Below are 18,249 nucleotides of genomic sequence, written 5' to 3'. Positions count from 1 at the left end.
AGAAAGGAGGAGAAGGAAAATGAGGAGAAGTAGAAAGAGGATAATCAAGAAGAGGAGAAGAAAGAGAAGAAGAAAAAGGAGAAGGAGAAGGAAGAAGAGGGAAAAGAGAAGAAACATGAGAAGGAGAAAGGAAAGGAGACAAGAAATAAAAATATCAACTCTCTTTCCCCCAAAAAAAAATTCAACTCAAATTGCACCAACAGAGTTTCATTTATTTCTTGCATCTTGATCATTTTCTCTTTTGCTCTATGGTAGTCCTATAATAGGGAGGCATGTAGGCATTTCTCTAAGCATATTAGTTTTGTGGATTTAAAAAAAAATTAAATCTAATACCTATTGAAGTCTTTTCTTGTTTATACCTGATAAGCACATAACAGAAATTTTCTAAGTCAGAAAATTATACCATGGAAAACTGATTGAAGTATCTTAATCTTTGTCTTGCTGCTACAAATAGAAACAAGTGAAGTTTGGTTACAATTTCTTATGTTCAGGTATTAGAAACCTCCTAGATATAGTATTGTAGTAGTATTCAGTCATATCCAAGTCTTCATGATCCCATATAGGTCTTCTTTGGCAAAGATACTGGAGTGGTTTACCATTTCCTTCTCCAGATCATTTTGCAGATGAGAAAACTGAGGCAAACAGGATTAAGTGACTTGTCCAGGGACACAGTCTGGGGATGAATTTTAGTCAAGTTTCCACAGAAGTAGATTCATTCTATATAAATATGAACAAATAGCAACAATCATCAGTCAGACAGAAACAAACAAGGAAATTTTGTTACTATCTTGTTAAACTTAATATATGCTTTTTTAAATAAACAAGATGTAACATAGATTCATTGTGTCATATACAACCAATTTTTTGGGGGGTGTTACTATTATATTGTGATGATTGTTAACAGTAATTTTAAAAGATGGAGGAAGAAAAATAATTTAAAATGTTAGCCAGTTGATAACATTAACATAGTGGATATTCACTATGTTTGAGTGATTCTACTATGTCTAATAACAAGCAGTAGCTTGAGCTTACTACTGGAGTTAAGAAGATGCTGAATCTAACTCAGAAAGTCATTGTACAAATTCTCACTTTTTCTTATGTGTACCTTTTTTTATTATTATTAAATTGTTTCAGTCATGTCCAACTCTTCATGACCCCATTCTTGGCAGTGATATTGGAATGATTTGCCATTTCCTTCCCAGCTCATTTCACAGATGAGTAACTGAGGCAAACCACGTTAAGTGACTCGTTCAGGATCACATAGCAGTAAGTGTCTGAAGTTAAATTTGAATTCGCTTCCTCCTGACTCCAGGTAAGGCTCTCTATCCACTGCACGACCACAATAGGTCTTTTCAGAACACTAAACTAATAGATAATTATTTTTTTCTTTTTTCACTTGAACAATAAGGAATGGTTAGAGATTCACTATTTTTTTTCACTATCTTGTTAAACTTAATACATACGTTTTTCAAGATGTAACAAAGCTTTATTGTGTCATGTACAATCTTTTTTTTGCGGAGCGTTATTTTTATATTTTGATTAGAGATTCAGTGAAGAACTCAATTTCATTTGGAAAAAATCACAGGAATCCAGTTGTACCACAGGAAGATAGTGAACCAGTCTTCTTTTTTCTGAGCAGGGGAAGAGTTAACTCTGACAAATGATGTGCTAAATTTAGAGTCATTTTTGCATGTGGTTACACGTCTAGTTTGAACTAGTCTGCCAAAAACTCATTTTGCTTATGACCCTTTACAACTAGCAGAGAAAGAGGTTCATTGTTTTCTTTGTGTTAGCAAGATTAAGAACACAGTCTCTGCAACTGAAAAGGCAAGCAATGCAAAGATTATCTAGGGCCTCAAATGAAGGGTTTTTTTTAGTTGTAGGGGAAAAACTTGTGTTAGCTTTACTTCCACAATACTTATCTTCAAAACACTCTTGAAAAAGTAATGTCTCTTTCAGTAGAAGCAATGTAAGATTAAAGGTTGTAAACAAAATTTTACAACATCCTTTCCAATTCCACCTCTTCCATTAATTTGTAGTGTGACCCCAGGCAAGTTGATCTTCACTAATCTGTGCCTCAGTTTCTTGATCTGCATAATGGAGGTTGGGGGAATTATAACTCCCATAATTACATAGTATAAAGATATCTAGGTGGTATAATGGACAATGTTCTGGATCTAGAATGAAGAAGACCTGAATTTCAAATTTGCTCTCAAATACCTACAAAGTATGACTTCTGAGTCTCAACCTCTGTCTGCCTTACTTTATCAAGAGTAAAATGAAAATAATAGCAGCAGTTATCTTTCAGAACTACTGCAAGGATCAAATGAGATACTATTTGTAAAGTAGGTGCTTAACACATCCTTCCTTCCTTCCTCCATGATTACCCCTTTGCCCCAAGGTTCTCTGACTTTGAAACAGAGTAAAGGTATTTCCCTAGAATCTTAGGTCTAGAGCTGGAAGGAAACCTCAAAATCTTGACAAATAAAGAAAGTGAAGTTCAAAAACATTGAATTATTTCCTTAAGATTACACAAGGCAGCATATATCAGAATCACAACCCAGGTCTTCTACCTACAAAGACAGTGTTCTTTCCACTACTATATTGTGTCTTTAGCTATCTGCTTTTCCTTTGAAATCTAGGAATGTATGTATGGTATAAGGAGTTAGTTCTTGCTTCATATTTCTAGATAAATGATATGCTCTTCAGATCTAAGAAGTAAAATGAAGCATTCTTGCTTGATACATATCTTTAAAATTGCACCATGGGACCAAGTAAATAGACTAGTTCTGATATTCCAACCAAACTTAGCTTTAATAGGATACTGACAATTTATGTTTTGCTTTGCTTTGAAGAGTGTATGTGTTTCTATGTATGTGTGTGTGTTTGGGATTTGTATATGTATTTTCCAAAAGACTATTGAGTATCAAATAGCTCTTACAAACCAACATTTTAATGTGTTAAGTGTAAATGAATCAGAAACATATGAATTAAATTTCCTTTAATAGACACGTGGGCTTAAAAATTAAGGGCAAAAGTACTTGGCAAAATGTGGTTATCAACTTAAAATGTGTTTTAAAGAAGAGTTCCAGGAGTGTAATATACCCAGATTGTAACCATGTTTAATTGAGCCTTTGTTAAAGGTCTTCTATACCCAAAAGAAAAGGTATGGAGGAAGGAGTGCACCCAAGCTTTAAAGAATTGTCTTTTTAAATAATAAAACTTCTTTTCTTTTATATAAGATACATCTATTGTAATGTAATAATGATATCAATATACAGAATTTACTATATATGAGACACTGTGTTAAGCACTTTATAATTATCTTATTGACCCTCACAAAGTGCTGGGAGGTAAAGTGCTATGATTATCCCCATTTTACAAATAAGGACACTGAGGCAAACAGAGGTTAAGTGACTTGTCCGGTGTTAAACATCTGGGGACTGTATGAGACTGAATTTGGACTCAGGTCTTCTTGATTCCAAGTCCAGGTTTCTATCCACTATACCACCTAGTAAAGAAAAAATATAGATAATGAAAATATTAGTAAAATATGCTTTGCACAACACCTTCAGGGCTTATGTAAATTTTAAAAATTTCTTCTTTGAGGATTCCTACCATGGAGCTATATATTCCAAGAATGGATGGTTAATAATTCTTCATGAATTTGAATCCTTCCCCTTCCTTTTCATGTATTCCCTTAAAGTGCTTCTACTTCTCTCTGATTACCCTCCCTCACATATATTATCTGAGGATAGTAACATTGTTCTGAGTACCACTTAGTATAAGCCATTGAGATATTGTTTGTGTGATTTCCTATTCTGCTCCAGAAAATGTCTCTTCTCTTTTATACAAAAGAAATAAATGGATAGTGAAAACACCTTCCATTCTCTTCTAGAATATAAGCTTCTTTAGAATGGGACTCTAGAATGTTTATCTTTGGAACTTTAGCATGCAACAAAGCATCAAACACTTATTTAATAAAAGCTTGTACTACATGTATATAACAGCGCATGGAGTGTGGGAAATATGTGTATACTCAGCCATGTTCTGTGTATATCTAGGAAGTAATGGCATGGTATCACAGGATAGGATATGGTGTAGCTCATTTTGGTGTGGTGTCGTATTGATATAATGGCAAGTTCAAAGATAGAGGTGGCATTTCCAAAAGATCTCAGCAAGTGAAAGCACTCGGAAACAACATTTGCTAGGCTCTTCTTTCTGGGAGATCCATTAGCAATTGGCCCAAATTTCTGCTCATTTAGGAATTGTCTGTCTCACTATGCCATAGTTTTAGGTCTTGGAATGACAGCCCATTTGGGGGCTATTCTTAAAGAGCTCATACTCAACATTTAGATATTCAACATAGGTCATTCTTTTTGTCTTATCTGAGTATAAATGTAATAACAAATCACTTTGGATGACAAGAAATAAAGTTTGATAAACACCTAACTTGAGTGCCTAGAGCATAGAATAGCCCATAATTGATTTATTAAAGAAAAAGAAAAATACCTTACTATGTTATTCATGTAGGTACTTCTCTAAAAACAAACAGAAAGAACAGCAATTCCTTTCCATAATAATTTAATAATTTCCTTTGTTATTGCCAATACAATCCATCACACATTTATTAACTGCCTACTATGTGCAAAGCACTATGCTGCATAGTGGGGATATAAAGACAAAGCAAATAGTATTTGCCTCAAAGAATTTTACATTCTACAACCAATAGTCATGTGTATTTGTGTCTCTCGTTATACACATACACATCCATGTTTAAATATATACAGCTACATAGTTACTGGGGCCCTAATTATACTGAGCATATCACTTCTTGTCAGGGCAGTTTACTTCTAAAATGAGGAGACTAAATCAGCTCATTTATAGGGTCTTTTTCAACTTAAAAGTCCTATGAACATAGTAAACTCAATGTTCAGATAAATTCTGATGAGGTCAAAGTCATGGTTTACTTTTCTACAGAGTTAAGACATGGTTGTGTATATGAGGGAAATGCTGCTCAGAGGTAGAAAGACATGTAATGCCCTGAAAATGAAACCCAAAATTTCTTTGAAAACAACTCTCCCATTACTCTATTTTTCACTGTTAGAAAAGACCACAAGTCATTTTAGGGCATAAGAAGAAGAAGAATCAGCAGGCAGTGTAAGCCTTTTGCTTTCATTTTTCTGACAAGAATTTTGCAGTGATAATGTTGTAAATTTTCAGCACATGACAAAACCCAGTAAGCCACAAATTAAAAGCAAACCTTCTCTCTAGAAGCCTCAAGACATGGGGCCCTCTAACAACCAGACATCTAAAAGATATGCATGTGTTGTTGCCAGGACGGTCAGGTCAGGGTGTTCTCTGAAAGGAACGTACATGGATTTGTTGGTCACTGGTTCAATCCAGGGTTACTCCAAGAAGACGACAAGGTCTTAGAAAATACTAAAGTTCCAGGGCTTTTTTTGTTCAAGCTATAAAGGCCCCTGCAAGCAACTGGAAAGAATCTGATTTGGACAAGAGACTTATCTTCAGAGAAATTATTATCTCATATTTCAAAGTTGAACTTCTCTGTTCCAGCGTACAAGATGACAGTGTAAGATTGTATCAAATATCAAATATTCATCATCCTAAATCCTTGATGGATCAATGAACATGAGCTGCTGGATAGAGCTATTTATTAGGCAAAGCATAGTCATTCAATAGGTATCACAGCCTTTTGAACTGGAAGGAACCTTAGAAATTATGAAACATCAAGATAAAGAAACAGGGCCATGAGAAGTCTGTCTTCTTTTCATTCATCTTTTCAAAGAACAGAGGAAGGATACTGATAAAATCAGGGTTATGTTTATTTTAAAATACATATTTCATAGCAATGCCCCATAAATATAAAAGGTATATGCATAAAAATTGAATATATCCTGTCCTATTTGACTTCTCTATAACATGAGTATGTGTTTGTGTTTTTGTGTGTATTAGTGTGTATACACTAATGGTGAATGGTCATTGCTATATCTTTAAAGACTCCCAAGAGCAGACACAATTGGTAATTGACTTTTTTTCTTACCTCTTTACCTTGCTTTTCATGATACTTAGTACAGTAATAAACCAAAGCAAAAAGATTCAACTGATGAAACAATTCACATGTAGTAAGTGTAAGAACATTGTCTTAAGGGCTGAGTTACATAGAAAAAAAATTAGTTCCTGCCCTTGAGGAGCTTATATTTTTATGGGATTAGCAAAATACATATATACAAGATATATTTAGACTAGATATTTAGATATTAGATATTTAGACTAAGGCAACCTTAGAGGAGAAAGCACTAACAAATGTCAGTAGCAGAAAAGACCTCCTGACAGAGATATTGCTTAGACAGAGTGTTAAAGGAAGACAGAGCTTCTGGAGTAGAGGTTAGAAGGAAGAGGATTCCAAGTATGTGCAGCTAATACAGGGGTTTAGGATCAGAAGATGGAGGTCTCCCATGAAGAAGAACCACTGCAACTTCTGTTTTGCCTAGTTTCAATTGCCCAACAAGATGTCACTTTCAGAATAAAGTCATCACTTCTTTTTTTTCCCTTAGATTAAAAAAAAAAAAAATTAACACACATTGCTTTATGAATCACTTTGGGAGAAAAAAAATCAAAGCAAAAAGGGGAAAAAAAAAACACAAAAAAGAAGTGAACATATCATATGTTGATTTACATTCAGTCTCCTTAGTTCTTTTTCTGGATGCAGATGACATTTTTTTATCCAAAGTCTACTGGTATTGCTTTGAATTTCTCATTAAAAAGAGTCAAATCTTTCATAGTTGATCATCACACATACCTCCTGTTGTTGTGTACAATGTATTCCGGGTTCTGCTGGTTTCATTCAATATCAGTTCATGTAAATCTTTCCAGGCCTTTTGTGATTGTATCACAAACTCATATCTTCCAAATCCACTACCTTGTTACCTTGAATGATAATACTTCCTTTATCTACCTCCCTTCTCTGATTTGAAGACTAGATGGTGATGACAGAGCACCTAACTCCTTCCAATGTCTTCCTTTATAGAAAATAGATATTCAACTTCCAATTCACTCCACTTTGCACTTGCTGTTCTATGTGGTTTCAGCACCACAAAAAACAAGTTTCCAGGTACTTTCTAGTATTTCCTCTCTTCCACTTTCCTGCCTCCTTTTGTGTTTTATCTTCCTGATTAAATTGTAAACTCCTTCAGGACAGAGACTGTATTTCTCTTTAACAATTAAATCTATAGCACTTAATATAGTGCCTGGCATACAATATTAAATGAAATAATTCAATTAAAAAAACATTTATGAAGTTCCTACTATGTACCAGGCACTGTGCTAAGAACTGAGGCTACAAAAAGAGACAAAAGACAATTGTTTAGCTTACAATCTACTGGGGTAGAAAATATGGAAATACACATATACATACACAGATATCAAGGTGTTGTTTGTCTTTCATTTTTGAAGACCAATGACATCACAGAATAATGTTTTGAGTTGCATAAAGTCAATTTTTCTCTTCCAGAATCATCAAATTCCAGTGGCAAGATTAAAATCAAAATAATGACCTTGGGGTCTTCCATGCCTGGCCAAGCTCTAAATGCCCCACAGTCCCTGTTTCTACCATATTCATGGCCATTTAAACAGAAGAGTTTATATATTAATCCTTTGAGGCAGGCATTTTATTGAGTTGTGGGGAGGAGTTGAGATAAGGTCAGATATACCTAGGCTGTCATAAGATCACTTGGTATAGATTGGAGCAGAAAGAGACATTGTAGAGACCATTATTCTACTTGTATTACTCTATTTGTAGAGACCAAGTAGAAGGTTATTGCAATAGGCCAGATAAGAGGTCATAAATGAGTACTTGGACAAAGCTGGTGGCTTAGGAGACAAAGAGACATAGGTGAAAAACAGAGAGAAAGAAATGTTAAGAATTAGCAGCTAATTAGATAATATGGAATGAGCAGGAAGGGGAAGTTGAAGATGATACCAGAAATACATACATGACTGAAAGGATAATGGTCCCCTCAATAGTAATCGGGAAGTTTGGAAGAGGAATTTTTTGGGAGTGGGGATGGATAATGAGTTTAGCTGTTGAGTATTGTATTCCAATAGTAAATCTAATTTGAAATATCCAAAAGGCAATTCATAATGCAGTACTTGTGAAGCTCAGAAGAGAAACTTTATATTGTTCATTTGTGTCAAACTCTTTATGACTCCACAGGCCATACTGTCCATGGTATTTTCATGACAGAGATAGTGGAAGGTCTAACATTTCCTTCTACAGCTTATTCTATAGATGAGGTAAATGGCTAAATGACTTGCCCATAGTCACATGGCTAGTAAATATCAGACTTATACTCAAGAAGATGACTCTTCCTAACTCCAGGCCCAGAATTCTATTTACTGAGCCATCTATTTGCCTCCAAGAAGAAGGATTAGATAAATAGATCAGGAAATTATCTACATGGAGATAATAATGAACTCATTGGAGTTAATGAGATTATTAAGTGAAAGAGTAGAAAGAGGAGTTTATGACAGAGCCTTGGGGAATGCTCTTAGTAAGCACAACATTGTTGAATAGTCCAGGAATAAAGGAGACTGATGAATGGTCAGAAGATAGGATAAGAATCAAAAGAGAGCAGTACCACAAAAAGGCCAAGAAAAGAATAAGTGCAGAAAAGATCAGTGGTCAAATATTTTCAGGATGTCAAAGAAGATTAAGACTAAGGAAAGATCATCAGATTTGGGAATCTAAAAATAACTGGTAATTTGGAAAGCAGTTTCAGTCCAATGATAAGGTTATAAACCAGATTACAGAAAAAGAAAGTGAGAAGGGAGGAGGTGGAGACACTAAGAATAAATATCTTTTTGAATGAATTTAGCTAAGAAAGGGAGGGGAGACATTAGACAACAGGCAATGGTCCTTTTGGAGCTATAAAGGTTTTTTTGTTTATTTGTTTGGTTAAGTTTAGGATTGTATAGATTTAGATGTATTCATAGGCAATAGCTTGGGAGAGGTTATGCAGACATTCTGATTAGCAATACCTATTGTGTATCAACTCTTCTCACTGTTGAGTAGATTTAATTGCATACATGAGCATAAAGCATTTCAGCTTGCTGACTGGAGGACAGCACAATAAAGTTAGAAGCCAAACTTAAGATATATAGCACAAATCTGGATTTAGTTTGACACATGAAAATGGATGAACAGAAAAATCAAGGTATGCCAAACTTTACTCATTATTCTAGGTCTGGAAACCATGGATCACAGACATGCTTGTGTTTCCCAAATGTGTCAGTGTCTAAAAAAAAAAAAAAATTAGAAAAGATAAAAGGATTGTCTTAGTGACCAGATCATCAACAGCTGCATGCCATAAACATCTCCACAAAAAAGTAAAGGGAAAGGTTAAAGAAATTCAATTTAAACAAACAAAAAAAGCTTTCTCTTATTTATTTTGATACTTCACAAGAAAATGGATGAAGCATAACTATGGTATAATAGGATGAATAATGTTACTTCCCAATTAGTGCAAATAATGAATCTAATGAAGTGGTGCATTATTTGAATTTTTGGCAAATTTCCATTGGACTGAAACCAATTATCACCTATTACAAAATTATAACTTTCAATAGGGCAAATTTGTATATTAGGGGATTTATTACTCACACTAATTGGAATGTAGTCATATTAGTTTTAGAGTCAGAATATCAGTGCTTGAATTTTATCTGTTATTTCCTGTGTGATCAAGTCATTGAATTTATATGGACCCTAAATTCTCATCTATAAAATTAGGAGATTGGACTAGATGGATGCAAAGGCCCCTTTCACTTGCCATTCCTGTAACTTGCCAGACCATGTCATCCATCAATGATCATTAATTCCTTTTATGTATTAGTTTTTGCCTTTTAGAATAGAAGCTCCTTGAGGGCAGGGAATATTTTGCTTTTTTTATTTGTATCCTCAACTCTTATTATGATGTCTAGCACACAGTGAGCACTTAATAAAAGCTTTTTAATTAAATTGCTTGGAAAAGGAAATAAACATTTATAAAGTACCTACTATGTGGTGGGCTCTATGCTAATTTCTTTAAAAATAATTATGCATTAGATCTTCCCAACTGTTCATTCATTTTTGAATTCTCATCTTTAATGTGAGAATACTAGACAAGATGATAGCAAAGGTCCTTTCTAGTCCTAAAAAAGTTTGCTATCTATGATTCTAGATACCTAAAGTATTAGAACTAAGGATAAAATCTAAGCTTTTGAAGGAAAGAATATCAAGTTATTGGGAAATCAAAGTGAATCATTCTCCCCTAAGTGACCTCCCAACCCTGTTTCACATTCTAATTTGCCCAAATGGATTAAGAACTAATGTAAGTATGGGACCTGATTAGCATGACTTCTGGAATGTAATCAAGCTTTGTATATCCCTGTAACTCAAAACATTCAGATTGACATGGGTCACTTTACTTTTAAAAAATATTATTTTTCCTAATTTCATCCTATTACAATCTCATTTTTTAATTGCAGATTGTGAATAGACATCATTTGCATAACCTAATATTGAGTGATCAATTCCCTTCTCTCTCTACAAAGCTCTTTTGTAAGGAATAGAAGCTTGCTTTCAGACTTCTATTCCTGGTCTTCCTTTCTTAAACCATGGTCTACTTCCATATTAATGATAATAGCAAATGCTTAAGTAGCCCTTTGAAGTTTCAAAACATTTTACATATATGATCTCATTTGGTGCTAGATGTTGAACCATGTTTAGGGTAATAGTGTTATATCTCTAGTACTAGAAGGAACTTCAAAGGCTATTTATCCAATCTTATAATTTTGCAGATAAAGAAATGGAGCTTGAGAGAGGCTAAGTGGCTCTGATTTGAACCCAGGTCCTGTGATTAAAATGAGTATTGTTTTCACTATACCATTCTGTCTCCCTCCAAATAAACGTAGATGCATGTTCTGCAAAAGCAAAAGTACATTTCCACTTCCACTTACAAGTCACTATACTATGTGCCAAATTTAATTTAGTAATGTCTTTTTGGTTCTATAGCCCAAGAATTAGAGAAAAAAGAATGAAAAATTCATTTGTCCATATCCCAACAAGTAAAGAAAAATTTTATATGAAAATAGCCTCCAATACTTTGCCTGAGCTTAACTGCATGATCTTTGGCAAGAGATTTAACTTCTCTGAGCCTCAGTTTTTTTCATCTACAAAATGAGAGGTCTGGACTAGATGACCATTAAGGTCTCTCCCAGTTCCAAATTTGTAATTTTATGATCTTATTACTCAAATGATAGGAATATAACTACTTCCTTTGGATTTTTCTATTGGATAAGGTCCCTTACTGTTCATCAATGGGTATTTTCTCTTAGTCTGTATTATCCTCTGCCTATTTTCTCATAAAAATTCTGTGTTCTACATGGTTGATGACCCTAATTAGTCTTCACACTCTATGATGTTTTTCAAATACCATCTGAAGATGTAAAGCTTTCTACCACACTGAGAAAAACTAAATCTTTAAAAATTATTCTTGTACAACAATCTCTCCAGTTAGATACAGGAGTTCTGTTATAGAAATCAGAAGTTTTTCAGTTATTCTCTTGGTCCACTAATGAGAGTTTAAGAGCTTTGCTACAAATTATTTCACTCTTGCCAACTAAATCCAAGCTAAAAATCTGGACCTCGAAGCAAAACTTCCCAAAGGTCTCCTTATGATAATACCTTGTACTTTGAGGGCATTTACATGCATTAGCATCTGTCTTTTCTTAATTGAAGATTATACATGTTGCATCCTTTCATGTTCTATCTCTTTTCCAGAATTTCTGCAAGGCAAGGGCTTCCTGGGTGGCATTCCTGCCTAAGTATCCAATAGTTTGAATTCTAAATAATGCTCTTCAGTCAGATGCTCTCCCTCTCCTCCCCAAAATTTGCATTTTTCCTTAGTTCTAATTACTGTTAAAATTATTTCCCCTCAGGCTATTAACTGAAAATAATACTTCTCTTTTGCTTCTTGTTAAAATCTTTGAAAAGTTCAGGAAAAAGTAGTTAGAAACTGAATCAAATAGTGAACAGAGTAGATTCACCTTCCTGGCTTTTGATATATAGCAGCTTAGCACAGAATCACAATAATTTTACAAATTCATGTCATGGCACAGTGGATAGAATTCTGGACCTGGGATCAGGAAATCCAACATTCAAATTCAGCTGCAGATACTTATTAGCTTTGTGACTGGGCAAATTATTTGACTTCTGTTTGCCTCAGTTACTCCATCTTTAAAATAGGGTTAATAATAGTATCTACTTCCCAAAATTGTCATAAGGATAAAATGAAATACTATTTGGAATGTGCTTAGGGCAGTGTGTGGCATATAGTCAGTAGTATATAAATGTTAGCTAATTTTATTATTACTATTATCCAAGAATTTTATTTCTGAAAATGCAAAAAAGTAAAAACATACCCTTTTAAAAAAGAAAATAATACTAATAAATTTCCAGGTGTTTCTAAGGATTTCCAATGTACTTAGTTTTTTTCCCCATTTATTCTGATATATTACATCAATTAGATATGCATTTGGACAATAAATAATTTCACCCAGGCATGACCTATAAATCTTTCAATGGAGACCGAGAAGACTGATCAATATTGCCCCATGTATCTTCATGCACAATAAAGCATGAAGATACACTGGAAAGATCCATGGATTTAGAGTAAAAAATCTGATTCCAAATCCTGCCTTTGCCTTATGATGTCTCTGGAATTAGAGATGGACTAGAGAGGATACTTGGTCAGTTTTTCCTGCCCAGTTCAATTTCTTCACTTAGAAACAAATGATTCTTCACTTGAATGATTATGTGACAACCCAAGAGTCCTCACAAGGGAAAAGCAAAGGAGACATTTGCACAAGACTAATGTATCCAAAGGAGACTCATTAAAGGATATTCTTTGGAGCCAGCTGGAGATGGAAGCAGTAAACTACAGGCCTCCAAATGTGCAGAGTATAGTGATAATGTGGCAATTCTACAGATTGTGGTGGTGAGGCAGCTCCAAAAATAGCTTTCTAAATAGAAAGATAAGCTTTTTCTTTTTGTACTTTTAAAAAGTTCATCCCTGAGCAAAAGTTCTTTATCTTGTTTGTACGAATGACTCTTTTGGAGATCTGGTGAAGTTTATGGATCATGATCAGAATTGCAAAAGAAACCAATTATGTTAAAAAAAATAAAAAGCTTTCAAAACATTTTTAGAAATATCTATATAGACATCCTGAAATCTATCCAAAGCTATGTATATAATTTGGTATCTGTGGGCTCCAGTTGAAATCCCTGACTCAGAATGAGAAAGAATAGCACATTTCTTTACAAAATCCTAAAATGCAAAACCATATCTTCATATAAATGATAAAAAAGAGGCATAGAACTATTCTCCAGAGGTCAAACACGTCATAGAAGTCAGAGTTCTGCTGGCCTTGTCACAGGAGTACATGAAGGACTTTGGAAAGGCTCTTAAGTCATAGGCAAAAGCATAGTAAACAAGGAATTACTCAGAAGAAATGGTATGAAGAAAATCATTAGAAGTCAACATTTGACCAAACATTTGACCAAAAGAGATGAGACAGTAATGTGGTCAGATTAAGGAATGACCACTATGTGACTAAGGGAGTCTGTGTGCTCCATTGGTATTTTGGAAGGGGCAAGAGAATTTGAAAAAGATTCTCAGCACGAATAGACTCCCTTTAGAGAAATTTATGGGAGAATGGGAGGACACAGAAAAGTCATGCATGATGAGTAAGCACAGGAAGATTGTGACCTGCATCATTAGAGGGAATGTTCACGTTTCTGAGATCACAGAGATCATTTTATATCTTTTGGATTCCCTAATAAATGCTTTGGAAAGTCAAAAGTGAGCCTTTATTTTACTTTCAGACAGAAATCTAGATAAGAGTTACAAAATTGAAAGATAATCTTGAATTTACATTAAATATTTTTGTCAGGAGTACTTTGTGAAAAATAAAATTTATTGTCCTCATTTTGCAGATGATGAAGTTTGCAACATTTTAATTTCTGGTTCATGATTATAAAATTATTGTCATTTCTTAAAAAATAATAGTATTTCATAATAATCATATGTCATAATGTTAGGATTACTAGGTGAGAACTATGGTGAACTAGGTGATTTATGTTTCAAGATCATGACTGTCCTATGTTCTAAATCAAAAGAAAGGGGGAGATGTTAGGATTACTAGGTGAGAACTCAGGTTGTCTGGATAGTGACAAGGTGAGAATTCAGGTTGGACAATTACAAGGTGAGAACTCAGGTTGACTTGATAGAAGGAGCAAGCTCATTGGCTGAAGTGGTTCTTCCCAGAAGCCCTTACATTATCCCACGCCCATTCTCTGGGAGAATAAAAGAGAGGACACCCGGCGTGGGATAATGCAAGGGCTTCTGGGAGGAACCACTTCAGCCAATGAGCTTGCTCCTTCTATCAAGTCAACCTGAGTTCTCACCTTGTAATTGTCCAACCTGAATTCTCACCTTGTCACTATCCAGACAACCTGAGTTCTCACCTAGTAATCCTAACATCATAATTTATTCAGCCATTCTCCAATTGATGGGCATCTATTCAGTTTCCAGTATCTTGCCACCACAAAAAGGGCTGCCACAAACATTTTTGCACATGAGGGCCCCTTTCCCTTCTTTAAGATCTCTTTGGGATATATTCCCAGTAGAAACACTCCTGGATCAAAGGGTATGCACAGTTTGATAACTTTTTGAGCATAGTCCCAAATTGCTCTCCAGAATGGTTGGATCCATTCACAGTTCCACCAATAATGTATCAGTATTCTAGGTTTTCCATATCCCCTCCAACATTGGTCATTATCTTTTCCTATCATCTTAGCCAATCTGACAGATGTGTAGTGATATCTTGGAGTTGTCTTAATTTGCATTTCTCTGATCAATAGTGATTTGGAGCACATTTTTACATGACTACAAATAGTTTCAATTTCTTCATCTAAAAATTGTTCATTTCCTTTGACCATTTATCAATTGGAGAATGGCTTGAACTATTATAAATTTGAGTCAATTCTCTCTATATTTTAGAAATGAGGCCTTTATCAGAACCTTTGAATGTAAAAATGTTTTCCCAGTTTATTGCTTCCCTCCTAATTCCTTTTCTAATGCATTAGCTTTGTTTATACAAAACCTTTTTAATTTAATATAATCAAAATTATCTATTTTGTGATCAATAATGATCTCTAGTTCTTCTTTGATCACAAATTCCTTCCTCCTTCCTGAGAGGTAAACTATCCTTATGTTCTTCTAATTTGTTTATAATAGCATTCTTTATGTCTAGATCATGAACTGATTTTGACTTTATCTTGGTATAAGGTGTTAGATGTGGGTCAATGCCTACTTTCTGACATACTAGTTTCCAATTTTCCCAGCAGTGTTAGGATTCTTATAAGGTGCTAAGTCACTGGAATGGATATAATTATCTAATTTAGCATGGTACTTAACAATTCTCTAGTTCAGTAATGTACTTACTAGAATTCCATGAGATTCACACCTTTAAGAGAGCATACTTTTGGGGCAGCTAGGTAGTGCAGTGGATAGAGCACCAGCCTTGAATTCAGGAGGACCGGAATTCAAATCTGGTCTCAGACACTTAACACTTCCTAGCTGTGTGACCCTGGGCAAGTCACTTAACTCCATCCTCAGGAAAAAAAAAAGAGAGAGAGAGAGAGAGAGAGAGAGAGAGAGAGAGAGAGAGAGAGAGAGAGAGAGAGAGAGAGATCATACTTTTAAGGAGCTCCCACAAGCCCAGGAGTACCCATTAGTATATAAGGACTTATGAGTATTCTCTGGGAGAATATAGAGAGTCAGGATTCCAGTCAAGGGGAGCATTTCAGGGAAGCTCTAGGAGATTCAGAGCCAGGATTCAGTGGATTCGCAAATCCAGAAGATTTACACTTCTAAAGGAAAAGACTGCTCATGGACTTCTGGGAGATTCAGAACTAGGATTAACTTCTGGGAGATTCACAAGGCAGAAACCCACAATCCCATACTCTTAGAGGCAGAGTCTGATTCATTCCAAATTCCACTATTGTGCTGGCTGGAGATACTCAGGACAAGAGCTTTCGAGAACCAAAGAGAGAGAGAGAGGCCTCTAAGAAAGCTAACTGAGCCCCAAGTGAAGGAGACAAGGCTTGAAGGAGAAAATAAAGGATCTGGAAAAAGACAGTAAAGAATTTTAACTCCTGGCTGCATTTTGGGATTATTGAACTGAACTGAAACTCAGACTGCCTCCAAGAGCTCCCCAAGAAACCTGCCCCAAAGAGAACAATCATGATTTAGAGAAAAAGAACATTACACAGTTTTTGTCAAATAGTGAATTCTTATCCCCAAAGCTGGGGTCTTTGGGTTTGTCAAAAATGAGATTGCTATAGTCATTGACTATTTTGTTCTTGAATCCAACCTATTCCACTAACCAACTGATCTATTTCTTAGCCAGTACCAAATGGTTTTGTTGAACGCTGCTTTATAATATAGTTTTAGATCTGGTACAGCTAGGCCACCTTCATTTACTTTTCATTAGTTCCCTTGAAATCTTGACCTTTTGTTCTTCTAGATGAATTTTATTGTTATTTTTTCCAAGTCATTAAAGTAATTTCTTGGGAATTTGATTGGCATAGTACTAAATAAATAGATTAGTTTAGGGAGTATTGTCATCTTTATTATATTCGCTCAACCTATCCAAGAACACTTAATATTTTTTCAGTTGCTTAGATCTGACTTTATTTGTGTAGAAAGCATTTTGTAGTTATGCTCATATAGTTCCTGAACTTCCCTTGGCAGATAGATTCTCAAATATTTCATCCTTTTTGACAGTTATTTTAAATGAAATTTCTCTTTTTATCTCTAACAGTTGATTTTATTAGTGATGTATAAGAATGATGATGATTTATATGGATTTATTTTGTATCCTACAACTTTGCTGAAGTTGTGGACTACTTCCAATAGTTTTTTTAGTTGATTCTCTAGGGTTCTCTAAGTATACCATGTCATCTACAAAAAGTGATAATTTGGTTTCCTCACTACCTACACTAATTTCTTTATTTTATTTTTATTCTCTTATTACCAAAGCTAGCATTTCTAAAACAACATTGAATAATAATGATGATAGTGGATAACCTTGTTTCACACTTGATCTTATTGGGAATGGTTCCAATTTATCCCTATTACATATGATGCTTGCTGATGGTTTTAAATGGATGCTACTAACTTAAAAAAAAAAAGTCCATTTATTCTTATACTCTCTAGTGGGTGTTGAATTTTATCAAATGCCTTTTCTGCATCTAATGATAATCATTTTTTTTGTTAATTTGGTTATTAATATAGTCAATTATGTTAATAGTTTTCCTATTATTGAACCAACCCTGAATTCCTGGTTGGTTGTGGTATATTATCCTGGGGATGATTATCTGTAATCTCTTTGCTAATATTTTATTTAAGATTTTGCATCAATATTGATTAGGGAGATTGGTCTTTCATTTTCTTTCTCTGTTTTCATCCTACCTGGTTTAGGTATCAGTACCATGTCTGTGTCATAAAAGGAATTTGGTAGGAGTCCTTAATTCCCTAATTTTTTCAAATAGTTTATAATTTGGGTATTGGGGTTAATTGTTGTTTAAATGTTTTCCAGAGTTCACATGTAAATCCATCTGGTCCTGGGCAGTCATACACTTTCTTACTAAAAACGTGCTCTAAGATAGAAATTAGGGGATATGATCTCAGGTGGGTAGCAGCTTTGCCTAGAGTAGTCAAGAAGCAAAAACAGGTTTAAAAAAAAAATAACCCACCAACTCAGGCCAAATGGAGTGGACATTGACTTTGGGGGGATCTATTTGTTCCTCTGCTAAGAGAAATCTATCACCCTCCTTTAGCATTGTCTATTGGTACTTTAGTGTGAATTAATTTAATCAAATGACTAGATACTTGTGAATAACATAGCACAATACCTGATATATAGTAGGTATTTAATAAATGTAAGCTAACTGAAATAATATGCTTTTTTTGAAAGAGAGGGTGAGGATTTTTTTTTTTTTTTTTTAAGAGGAAGTAAGGTTGAAGTTAAGGAGAATATGAGGAGGAGGAGGAGGAGGAAGAGGAGGTGGTGATATCTACCATCGTAGGGCAATCTGTTAGTGTCAACCATCCTCCTCCCCTTTAT

The 18,249-nt window shown here is 34.6% G+C and overlaps 1 long non-coding RNA gene across 1 annotated transcript in view; it reads right to left on the bottom strand.

Moving 5' to 3' along the window:
- Positions 1 to 593: 593 nt before the first annotated feature.
- Positions 594 to 18,249, bottom strand: part of LOC141559823 (uncharacterized) — a 150,305-nt gene continuing 132,649 nt past the window's right edge. Inside the window, exon 5 of the long non-coding RNA XR_012487575.1 lies at positions 594 to 717. This is a non-coding gene — a long non-coding RNA (uncharacterized LOC141559823). The remainder of the gene's footprint in view (positions 718 to 18,249) is intronic.

This window comes from Sminthopsis crassicaudata, chromosome 3 (genome assembly GCF_048593235.1).
Source record: "Sminthopsis crassicaudata isolate SCR6 chromosome 3, ASM4859323v1, whole genome shotgun sequence".
NCBI lineage: Eukaryota > Metazoa > Chordata > Mammalia > Dasyuromorphia > Dasyuridae > Sminthopsis > Sminthopsis crassicaudata.
Note: the sequence above shows the minus strand (reverse complement) of the source record. Positions and strands in the feature narration are given on the sequence as shown.